The sequence below is a fragment of the Orycteropus afer genome, unplaced genomic scaffold (genome assembly GCF_000298275.1).
Source record: "Orycteropus afer afer isolate SDZICR_OR568_19922 unplaced genomic scaffold, OryAfe1.0 scaffold00001, whole genome shotgun sequence".
Classification (NCBI taxonomy): domain Eukaryota; kingdom Metazoa; phylum Chordata; class Mammalia; order Tubulidentata; family Orycteropodidae; genus Orycteropus; species Orycteropus afer.
The window spans coordinates 2620630-2632020 of NW_006921588.1; the positions used below are offsets into that span (position 1 = coordinate 2620630).

Below are 11391 nucleotides of genomic sequence, written 5' to 3' on the forward strand. Positions count from 1 at the left end.
ATAATTAACTTGTTTTGACAGTGCAAATGGTACAAATGACAAAACATTTATCAAATTAATGGGCATCAAAGGAAATTAATGCAATTTTTGGCAGTATATTGTAATAAATGCAAATGTTCTTGTTTGAATTTTCATAAAAGTTAATAATAAAAAAAGTTTTCCATCCTCTGAAAAGCTAAAAAGGACAGCAATAAATAATAAGTTTGTTTCTATTTAGATGCAATGTTCAAATGGTATGTATAATCTATATTAAAATAATAAATTCCTTCAATTTATTTAGAAACTAAAACATAGCTTCTAAGGCATTCAAATTCATAAAACATTTTATATATAATTTTATATAAAATCTTATTCAGCAATTATGGGATTTTATTTTGATGAATATCTCTATATAGTATAATTTCCCTTGTTTGAAAAATAATTTATGCAATTTTATTAAATTATTAGATTTTAGATATAAAAATAAAAAAAATATTGAGGCTATAAAATAATGATGTTACATAACATGTTTTTTTGTTTGTTTGTTTTAACAGTTTTCCATTTAGCTATTAAGTGTTTTAATGAAATTTATGGTTGATTTTCAATCAAACAAAATTGTTTCTTATCTTTACAATATGTATTACCATCCACTCTTTGTTTCTGAAGATTCATTTTCTTTAATAATATTTCTAATATATATGTGTGTGTGTGTGTGTGTGTAATGTAAAGTTTAGTGAAATTGATCAGCTGTTCTAGTAATAGATCAGATATTTTATTTATACTCAATCAGATATTTTACTTAAAGATACCTTAAATCTTTCAGAATTTGAAAATGATAAAAAGATTTCTATTTTTTATTTTCTATCTGCCATAAAGGACCTCTGGTAGTGTAGTGCCTAAGGCATTTGACTGCTAACCAGAAGCCTGGCAGTTCAAACCCACCAGCCACTCCTCACAAGGAAGGTTGGGCAATCTACTTGTGTAGAGAAACTGCCTCAGAAACCCAAGGAGGGGTCACTGTGAGTCAGATCCAACTCGCCAACAGTGGATTTGTTCTTTTTTTTTTTGTTGTTGTTTTTTATCTGTCATAAGAATATTTTTCAATATGTATATAAAACTTTTCACATGCCTGAATCCTAGAATTACCATGAACAATGATCCTTTGGGAAAAAAAAAAATTAGTTTTATTATTTTGTGTTGTAGTTGTTTTTTAGGTACCATTGAGTAAGTTCTGACTCATAGCAACCCTATGCACAACAGAATGATAACACTGTCCAGTCCTACACCATCTTCATAATTGTTGCTACGTTTGAACCATTGTTACAGCCACTGTGTCAGTCAATCTTGTTGAGGGACTTCCTCATTTTCACTAGCCTTGTACTTCACCAAGTATGATAACCTTCTCGAGGAATTGGTTCCTCCTGATAGCATGACCAAAGTTCATGAGATGAAGTAAGTATTGATATCCTCCCTTCTAAGGATCATTCTGGGAGCTCTGGTAGTGTAGTGCCTAAGGCACTTGACTGCTAACCAGGAGGCTGGTGGTTCAAACCCACCAGCCACTCCTCGGAAGGAAGGTTGGGCAATCTACTTCCATAGTGATACTGCCTCGGAAACCCAAAGAGGGGTCACTATGAGTCGGGTCCTACTCGATGGCACATAACAACCACAACAACAAGGATCATTCTAGCTGTACTTCTTCCAAGACAGATTTATCCATTCTTCAGGCACAGTATATTTAATATTCTTCTCCAACACCATACTTCAAGTATATCAATTCTTCTTTGGTCTTCCTTACTCATTGTCCAGTTTTTACATGAATATGAAGCAACTGAAAATGCCATGCCTTGAGTCAGGTGCACCTTATCCTCAAAGTGACATCTTGGCTTTTTAATACTTTAAGGAGGTACTTTGCAGCAGATTTGCTCAATGCAATAAGTTGTTTGATTTCTTAACTGGTACTTCCATGGGCATTGATTGTAGATTCAAGGAATTTGATTGCAATGCTATCAATAATTTATTATTATCCACACAGTCAAATACCTTTGCATAGTCAGTAAAACACAGGTAAACACCTTTCTTGTATTTTCTGGTTTCAGCCAAATCCATCTGACATCATTAATGAGATCCCTTGTTCCATGTCTTCCTCTGAATCTGGTTTGAATTTCTGGCAGTTTCCTATTAATGTACTACTACAACTGTTTATGAATTATCTTCAACAAAATTAAATGCATGTGATATTAATGATATTGTTCCATAATCTCCGCATTCCTTTGGGTTACCATTGTTTAGAATGGGTGAAAATATGGATCTCTTCCAGGTGATTTGCCAGGTACCTCTTTTCCAAATTTCTTGGCCCAGATAAGTGAGCATGTCTCACATTGCATCCATTTGTTGAAACATCTCTATTGGTATTCTGTCAATTTCTGGAGCCTCGTTTTTGCCAATGGCAGCAGTGCAGCTAGGCCTTCTTCCTTCAGTATCACTGGTTTTTGATCAGGTGCTACTTTCTGAAATGGTTGAATATTGACCAGTTCCTTTTTGGTACAGTGACTCTGTATTCCTTCCATCTTCTTTTGATAGTTCCTGGATAGCTCAATATTTTACCTATAGAATCCTTCAATATTGCAACTCGAAGCTTGGATTTTATCTTCAGTTCTTTCAGTTTGAGAAATGCCAAGTGTGTTCTTCTCTTTTGGTTTTCTAACTCCAGATCTCTGAAAATGTATACTTTACTTTGTCCAGTGCCAGTACATTACATCTCACTAGTGCCTAAGATACTGATCTTTATGCATTCCATTTCATTGTTGATGTCTACCAATTTTCTTGGGAGCTCTGGTAGTGCAGTGCCTAAGGCATTTGACTACTAACCAGAAGGCTGGCGGTTCAAACCCAGCAGCCACTCCTCGGAAGAAAGATGGAGCAATCTACTTCAGTGGTGATACTGCCTTGGAAACCCAAGGAGGGGTCGCTATGAGTCTGGTCCGACTCGACAGCAAACAACAACAATAACCAATTTTCTTGGATTCATACTTCATACATCCCACATTTTGATTAGTAATGGATATTTGCAGCAGTTTCTTCACATTTTGAGTTGTGCCACATCTACAAAGGAAGCTACTGAAACATACATGTCACTAAGGTCAGTTCTACTTTGAGGAGACAGCTCCTCCCTATTGTATTCTGAGTGCCTCCAACCTGAAGGGCTCCCCTTTCAGCACTATATCAGGCAGCGTTCTACCTTTATTAATAAGGTTTTCTTTAGCCAACTTTTTTGTAAGTAGATTACCTGCTCCTTTTTCTGGTCTTTCTTAGTCTGGAAACTCTGCTGAAATTGTCCACCAGGGTGACTCTGCTGGTATTTGAAATACCAATGGCATAGCTTTCAGCATCACAGCAACACTCAAACCACTACAGAACAACAAACTGACACACAAGTATTGTTTTATAGCCATTCCCAAAGTCAAGGAGAGTCTTTAATAGGTGTTCTATAAAATGAATTGTCTACTGGTCAGACAAGTTTGGGAAGCGCCCAACTAACCCAATGAATCCTTTAACTCAGAACTCTTCAGAGTCCTTACATGCATTGTAATATCTCTCTTAGGGAGATGAAATACACACCTTTTTTTTTTTTTTTTCACTATTTGTTATGAAGAATTTTTAGTACATACAAAATATACACAAATGGGTGCTGGTTACTATAATGAACCTACATGTACTCATCATTTAAACCCAGTAACATCAACCCATTGCTAACCCTGCCCTATCCACAACCTATTCTTTTTCCAATTTCCTTATTATATTTAAGCAATCTCAGATATTACATCATTTCATTCATAAATACTTTAGCATGCATCTGTAAAAGATAAACCCTTTTTTAATAAATCATAATGCTACAATCACACCTAAAAATAATTCTTAATAAGTTCTTATACATTATACCAAAAGTATTTAATGAATAGCACATTTTTTTGTGACACATTTTGCAGTACTAGTGCTCCCAGCAATGCACATTGGGGTATGCTGATCCACAGGAGAACTTTGAATGTAAAAAAGTTGATAATGGAAAATCAAGGTCTGAGACTAGTAAAATATACTTTAAATTCTAAATAAAATAAAACTAAAATTTAAATTTTATTTTTTGTAATAAACCATAACTATATCTTGACTATTTTATAAGTCACTACTTAGCATAATTTATTTTACTTCAGTCTGAAAAAATTGGAGGCTTCATAAAAATCTCACTTCCACACAAGGAGCTGCTTACAAAATCAAAAAAAACAAAAAAAAAAAAAAAAAAAAACAATGCTTCAATTCTGACTCACACTGGCTTTATAGGACCGAGTAGAACTGCTGCCATGGAGTTTCCAAGACTGTATAATCTTTGCAGTAACAGACTACCACATCTTTCTTCCACTGAGTAGCTGGTGGGTTCCAGCTACCAACCTTTGGCTTTACAGCTGAGCACTTTAACTACTGCTCCACCAGGTCTCCTTAGTTGCTGACTACTGGAGCTTAAAATTCCTTTGCACTTACAAACTAGTTCATTTGAGAAATTCTTGAAAGAAAATGTAACATCCTTGGAAGAGTTTCTCCGTTGAGACACTCATCACTGGATTCATGGGAAAATCAAATCTGTACCTGAGAATTTTGTCCCTGAAACAAAGAACCCTTCAAGTTAACCAGCTTCAATGCACAAATATAAGCATTTTATAAAATTATATTAATAAATATCATACTAAAATCTATAGCTGTTTGTGATGTCATCTCATAATGAATTTTAACAGTTTGTCCATTTTCAGAATGATTTGAGATTGAATTGTGATTTCAAAAATAATTTTTGTGAGGGTTTGTTTTCAAATGGATGATCTCTGATTTTCAGTGTCAATGCCTATAATTGATGTTATTTCCTATTTTATTTCTTTCTTCAACTTGAGAAGAAAAGATAGTAGGTTTCTAAATACATGCAGATAAAAAATATTTAGACATTCAGTGTGAATCAGGGGTTTCTGGTTTGACACTGGATTTACTAAGTAATTCCCAAGGAAAACTTTTAAGATAAAAGTAAAGTTCAAAAGCACATGCTTGTTGAAATCTGAAATCAAGATAAGAGCAATGATAATGTCAATTGAAGTTTCAAAGTCCTAATTAAACATTGACTGCATACTTGAAAATTCTGCTTTTCCTTCTTGAGAATGAAACTGTATTGATGTGGTCAACAGAAGGATTCAGAGAATTTTTCCATAAGTCAGAGGAGCTTTGGTGGTACAGTGGTTAAAGCTTTCAGCTTCTAACCAAAAAGTCAGGGGTTTGCACTCATGAGCCACTCTGCAAGAAAAAGATGAGACAGTCTGCTTCCGTAAAGATTTACAGCCTTGCAAACCCTGTGGGGGCTGTTCTGCTCTGCCCTATAGGGTCACTACGAGTCAAAATCAACCTGATGGCAGTGTTCTTTTTTTTTTTCTTTTTTTGTTTCCCTAAGTTATTTTGGTATAAGCATATCAGTAGAAATGTTGATATTTTCCAATGATTTGAACAAAAGTTGGAAACATAATGACTCTCAAAACTCAAGAGATTTTTATTGTTGTTGTTTTGTTTGTTTAATCTCCCTGAAACACAGAGCTATAAATCAAGTTGCTTCCCTGCTACTCTTTTTTAATTCAGATCCATTTATTTTTAGAGCGTATTATAACTACAATGATATATTTATAAATACACTCACTCCTAGACATGATTAGTTTCCAAAGGCCAAGTCATTATGCAAAAATCGGCATTATGTGAAAAATGGAGGATTATCGCATCATATCACAAAATAAAGCATCATTAATCATTGCATGACGGCCAAATTACATCATTACATAACTGGCAAACCACTGAGAATCATGGCCCAGCCAAGCTGACACATAATTTTAACCATCACAACCAGCTTTACTCTTGCCTCTCACCTTGTCGTTCTTACTGCCAGATGTACATCGTTAATGTGCAAAATAGTTGGATAGTAGATTTTTCACTATGGTTGTAAATGTGGAATATAATAAGATAGTCAATAAGTGAGGAGTAGGTGTATTTATAATTTATAAAGTGTACTTTCACTTGAAATGCCTTATTTGTATCTTACCACTGCCCTATAGTATATAACACTTGTATTATTATTACTATTGTTATTATTATTAATTTACAGGTAAGAAAGCAGAAACTCAGAAAGAATAAATGAATTAAAGAATGTTGCAGTTTACCATTCACAAAGTTAGAAATTCACCCAGGTATGCTCAGAAGCCCAAGGAGGGGTCGCTATGAGTCAGAGACAACTCGGCGGCATATAACAACAACAACAACAACATGCTGACACTGTATTCTGTACTTCTCCTAATCTACCATTTAAGAAAAATATTTATAGGCTTTCATGCTGGCTTTCCAAAACTGTTGTGCTGAAGACCTTCACTGTGGCTCTTGTTCCAGGGTATACATGGAGCAAGACATAGAGTAGCAACCAAGCAAGATATTTCTTTGACTTGGTCTTCCTCTCTGGTGCCAGAATTCTTCTTTTCTTTTACCCTCCTTCCCTCTACCCCATAACTCTGTAAGGAAGACATTGGCCTTGTGCCCTACTTGAAGACATTTGTATCAATTGTATGCACACTCATACACAAACATGCAGCAGCACATGCATACTACTGAGTGAACTTCATATGTCTTAAAATAATGACATTGTAATTTTTGGTCTTCTTTAAGCCATACATATACATATACATATACACATTCTCTTGTTCTTCCCAAAGAAAGAAAAATAAAAAATAACCTGACATCTAATTAAAATATCTTTATCATTGTTGATGTTATTACTAAATTATACTCTTTTCAACAATGCAACACACTACTGTTAAGTCAGATCCGACTCATAGCGACCCCTCCTTGGGTTTCCGAGGCAGTATCACTACGGAAGTAGATTGCCCCATCTTCTTTCCGAGGAGTGGCTGGTGGATTTGAACAGCCATCCTTCTGGTTAGCAGTCAAATGCGTTAGGCACTATGCTACCAGAGCTCCTTTATACTCTCTTAGACATATTTAAATGATAACCATGTTCCTCAACATCCCTAGTCTTCCAAAAGTATTTGCATTTTCCTGAATTCTTGAACACAAACTGGAAAGATAAAACGAACCAAATACAGAGCCAGTATGTCATACTCTGAATTTCTATTTCACATGCTGAAAATTCCCCAAGGAGAGCAAACAGGAATGGTATGACTCACATTCCTAGAAGTTTGCTATGGGCTCCCAGCTAATTTTATGTCATCATTTCCCATGATAGATAAACATTTGCAGACTTCCCCACCAGGGAAAAGTGACCTTCTTGACACACAGTCATTTTCTCTTACATGTCCTTAATACTAGAGGTTAAGAAACCGTTACCAATTCCATTTTTCTCTCCCCCTTGAGCCTACCATGTTGTTAGTTGCTGTCAAGTTGGCTCTGACTCATGGTGACCTAATGTAAAACAAAATGAAATGTCCTAAGCTATTAACACAAGAACATATATTTCTCATTATAAAAGGAAAAGAAGTGAAGGCATACTTTAAAGAAAATCTAATCTTAAAATAAATTAACTCATCTCATTTTTAATATTATTTACAAGAAAGGGACTCCAGTAACAACCAGGCTGAATTACATAATTTAGATGCAAAGTAAGTGAGTCATAACTCCAAGACAAGCATATGTCATAGACCAGAGTGCGACCGAACTTGAAAGGAGCTGTGAATGTCATGATCCTCACAGGCACATAGCTAGTCGGCCCCAGAAGACCAAAGAATTTTTTAGGTTGACACCACATTACTTTCTGATTGTGTCTTCCTCCAGGTCTCTTTTCTGCCCTCTCTTCTTTAATGAGACCCAAGGCTTTAGGAAGTGTTGAATCAAAAGCTTCAGATGTTTTGTTTCTAGGCAGGGTGACAGGCTCCAGATCAAATATGCTAAACAGATCACTTAATACTATTCTCCCTTCATCAATCTAAGACTTGGATCTAGATTTAGATCTGTTGATTCACCCACAGAAAGATTTAAAGAATACAAATGTTATAAAACGAAGCTAGGATTTTCAGGACTTTGTATTGTTTCAAATGCTCATATTTTAACTTTCCTTTTGGATGTTTTAAAATAGCAAATGTTTTGCACCTCTTGAGATCTGCAACATTTTCTTCAAAAAGTATATACCTTCATGTTTTGTAATGGAAAAAAATGAAGCTCAACTATTTTGTCTTTTCTTTATTTTCTGATTATGTTGCTTTTCTGTCTAAAAGACTGGCCATGCTTTTAAAAAAAGGCTACATATTTTTTCATTAAAGATATGCTTAATTTCATAAGTTGTTAGATGTTAGGGAGGAAAAAAGCAACCATGAAGTTAAGCTATTTTGGTTTTTATCACCAAAAAAAAAAAAAATGTGTTTTATTTTATGACATTTTCTGCCCATTTCCAGAAACGGCTGGCCATGGCTTATAATTAAAATATATTCAATGAGATTGTTTAAGGAGAAATTGAAAACAGAAGAGCAGACTGTTGAGGGAAATGAATATATCAGCAACATAAACCATTATAGTTACTGCATTTAGCCCTAAGCTTCCTAGAAACCAATGTAAAGAAAAAAAAAAAGAAATTATGGTTGAATCAATTCATTCAACAAATATTTATGGAGGCCCTGCTCTATACCAGCCACTGCTCTGAGCTCTGCAGAGGTTGAACAGATCAACCAAGGTCTCTGCTAAATGAAGCTTCTTTTACTGTCTGATAAAAAAAAATAAATAATCCATTTGGAAACGGAACACAAAGTTTTTGGAATGTTGTATCTAAAAGAAATATTTAGAATAGACTTTTTTTTTTTTTTTTTTTTTTAACCAGGTATCACTGAAAAACATAGACTGGATAATACTTTCAACAATGATTTTTACAAAATACACCAAGAGGCTCATCATATGGCTGGTGACTTTTTAAAATCAATTTATGAAAAGATTCTAGAACATATCATTAAAATATGCATAAACAATGATATTGTTTCTGTGTTAGGCTGAAGTAATGAGTTACATTTATGTATGTGTCTAAATTGGAAACAAAAATAGAATACTGAGGAAAAATGGCTGTGGGGGAGAGTAGGTTCAGCTTATCTTCCCCATGTATCTGTAGTTTCAACAGGAATTGGGTAATAAAACACTCAAAGAGTCTGAAATAAGGATAAGCAATAATGTAAATTTATACTAAGGTCTGAAATATGGAAGAAAGAAACCAGAACTATACATTGAAGCAAAGTGCCATCCAACCCTCTGCATCAAGTCAATTCTGACTCTTGGTGGCCCCCATTGGGTTTCCAAGGCTGTAAATTGTTACGGAAGTAGATTGCCTCATCTTCCTCCTACAGAGAGGCTGGTGGATTTGAACTGACAGCCTTCTGGTTAGCAGCCTCATGCCTCACCCACTACACCTCTAAAGCTGCTTTTAAATACCATCCATGACACTTATATTCTGTCAACCTATTTTTTCCACATTAAGAGGAAACTGACATTCTTGAAAAGATAAAGGTATCTAGATGGTCTAAGTGAATTGTTTTCTGTCATAGTAACTTGTTTTCTGTAGAAGTCATTGCAATCTACAGAGTCTTGTTTTCTTCAGTCTTCGCTACAGAAATATGAGGTAAAGAAAAAAGAGACTTAACGAGATCAAATAAAAAGAGTACGTGATAGAGCTAAAGTTCAAACTATTATCGCTAATTCCAGAATTCATCAAAATTTGAAGGATGAAGAACTAGAAGAGAAGTGCCACTACCTAACGTACTTAGGGGATAGGGGTGACTCTACAACCTAAAGGCTAACTCCTTGGGAATTCCAGATGCAAAAAAATGGTTTACCGTTATATCTGCAATGCTGTGAGATGCTTCAAGGAGTTACTCTTCACTTTAAAAAAAATGTCTGTGTCTTTTACTGTCTTAAAAGTTACATTGTTTGCTTTTTTAAATTTTCCTGTTCCTTTTCCTGTTTCTCCATACAGACAAGAGAAACTAAATGGAACAGTGTTTGCTACCAAGTAATCCTACATTAATAGAAAGCACAAATACTAACCTCCTGTAATACCTTGTAGTTTTACAAAAACCCACTCACATTACCTCATTTGTTTTATGTCAGTTGAATTAAATGGGAATACAAATACTAGGGAAAATGAAATAGAGGCTAGACACAGCACTTTGATAAACTGACCAACCACTCGTGCAAATAGGGGACTTAACTTGATTTATCTAATAGGTGCTTCAATTGCTCTTCCATTATCCATATGTAGACATACATATATAAAAAAGTGGCTTCATATCACATTTATAACAATAACATGAATTAATTCAGTCAAGTTGCAAAAATCTACATTTAAAATGGAAGCATTTACCATTTGCTCATGAACACAAGGAACATTTCACTGGAAAGCATGTTAGATCTGGGGCAGTAATTTGATCTGTAGGAAATAAATAAACAGTAGCAAATGCAGGCAGCAGCTTGTAGCACAAATATTGGTATCAATAGTGAAATAAATAAAAATATTTGTCCAGGCTATTAAGATGCCACAAGACTAGCCTAGAATATTTAAGCCCAAGAAATGAATTAAGATGTCAGATATCCCCAAGATTTCTAAGGGAAAGTGTCACAATTCAAGTATTTTCCCCTCTGGGATTTACATTAGAGTGCTGCAAAACTCATAAAGCTTACTATGAACTCTAACTCACAATTTTTCCTATTCTTTTGAACTTCTGTGCTTTCATTGTTTTCCCCATAAAATCATGTAACCAGTCATCTGTAATATTGTGTTATGTTCATGGTTATAGATAAACATAGATACTGTATTTGCAATACAGTTGAAGGTTTTCTACTGAAGAGTTGCCTCGGGTCCTGGTAGACGCTCTGTGCTTATGCTATAGTTCATAATGTATCCCATATCATTTATGGGCACTTTTTCTTGTTTGAAATGCTCCTTCTGAAACAACATGTGCACCTTGAGGTGTTATTTATATATGTTTTTCTTCCATAAATATATGACAGCTGGTTTAGAGGTTATACCCATGAAATTAGAAAAGGCTGAGTTTATACACTGGCTATCCTACTATTGGCTATTCCACCTTGAGTGAATTAGTTCACCTTTCTGAACTTTAATTTCTTCATCTTCCCCATGAAGACAAAAAACCTACCTCTATTGGCTCTATTGGCCGAGAGGGACCGGGTCTCCGGGAGCAAGGTAAGCACGGATGTAGCACAGAGTAGCAGGCCGGAAGAGCAGGAGAAAGGGGTAAAACCCAGGGAGCCAAAGAGAAGAGCAATCAGCCGAAGGGATTAGGTGAGGAGGGGAAACTCAGGGATGCCCAAAGAAGCAGGCCAGAAGAGCAGGAGAAA

At 35.1% G+C, this 11391-nt stretch overlaps 1 protein-coding gene across 1 annotated transcript in view; it reads left to right on the forward strand.

Annotated features, from left to right (window-relative positions):
• The window catches only part of TMEFF2 (transmembrane protein with EGF like and two follistatin like domains 2), a 348665-nt gene that overhangs the window by 271291 nt on the left and 65983 nt on the right, over positions 1-11391 (forward strand). The gene's annotated exons all lie outside the window — the stretch shown is intronic.